Here is a 435-nt window from a genome sequence, read left to right as displayed (position 1 = left end):
CTGGGGCCGGCTGTGCCGGAGGGGACGGCGGAGAGGTGAGCGTCTGCGCCCCTGCCCGTCCCCTGCCCGTCCCCTGCCGGCTCCTCACCCTCCGGGCTCCCTCCCTGCAGCACCAACGGCCTGAGCAGCATCTCCCACGAGTACCTGAATGGCAGCTACACGCTGGACATGGAGTTTGGAGGCGGTGAAGGGGGGGGCCAGCAGCCTTCCCCACCTCAACAGGACCCTCGTCGCCTCCTGCAAACGGCTGCACAGGTGGGCGCCGGGCGCTGGGAGGGACGGACAGATGGCCCCCCAGGAAAAGCCGTGCCGCCCGCTGATCCTGCTGCTCTCGCCCTCCCCAGCGAGGTGGACAAGGTGCTGGCGGGGCTGGAGATCCTCTCCAAGGTGACTGACCAGCAGAGCTCCCCCATGGTCTCCAAGATCCTGCAGCAG

The 435-nt window shown here is 69.2% G+C and overlaps 1 long non-coding RNA gene across 1 annotated transcript; it reads left to right on the top strand.

Moving 5' to 3' along the window:
* LOC103899665 lies at positions 1-429 on the top strand. Its single transcript, XR_657619.2, has 3 exons — positions 1-35; positions 111-255; positions 345-429. It is a non-coding gene; the product is annotated as an uncharacterized LOC103899665 (long non-coding RNA).
* The last annotated feature ends 6 nt before the right edge of the window (positions 430-435 follow it).

This window comes from Aptenodytes forsteri, unplaced genomic scaffold, assembly GCF_000699145.1.
Source record: "Aptenodytes forsteri isolate BGI_AS27 unplaced genomic scaffold, ASM69914v1 Scaffold884, whole genome shotgun sequence".
NCBI lineage: Eukaryota > Metazoa > Chordata > Aves > Sphenisciformes > Spheniscidae > Aptenodytes > Aptenodytes forsteri.
This window is presented reverse-complemented; position numbering and strand designations above follow the sequence as displayed.